The sequence below is a fragment of the Arachis ipaensis genome, chromosome B06, assembly GCF_000816755.2.
Source record: "Arachis ipaensis cultivar K30076 chromosome B06, Araip1.1, whole genome shotgun sequence".
In the NCBI taxonomy this organism is placed as follows: Eukaryota; Viridiplantae; Streptophyta; class Magnoliopsida; order Fabales; family Fabaceae; genus Arachis; species Arachis ipaensis.
In genome coordinates, this window is record NC_029790.2 from 883,435 (window position 1) to 883,732 (window position 298).

The window sequence follows — 298 nt, forward strand, 5'->3', positions numbered from 1 at the left end:
AGAATGATTGTGGTCGCATTTGAGAGGGGGCAGCATGTCTGTTAAAGTGAACAAATTCGTTTCAGAAAACCAACCCTCACATTGTGCTATGGGAACCTTAGTGGGAAAAAAAAAAAATATTCATTAAATTTCTTTAATATATTTCTAGTGAAAGTGATTGCAATTTTGTTCTCCAATTAATTGTTTATTACCCGGCATATGTATAAAATAAGAGAAGAAAGTAGCGTAAAGCGAGCATAACGAATCCATCAACAAATATAATTACTTTTCTCATAGTAAAGAGGAATACCACATTCGA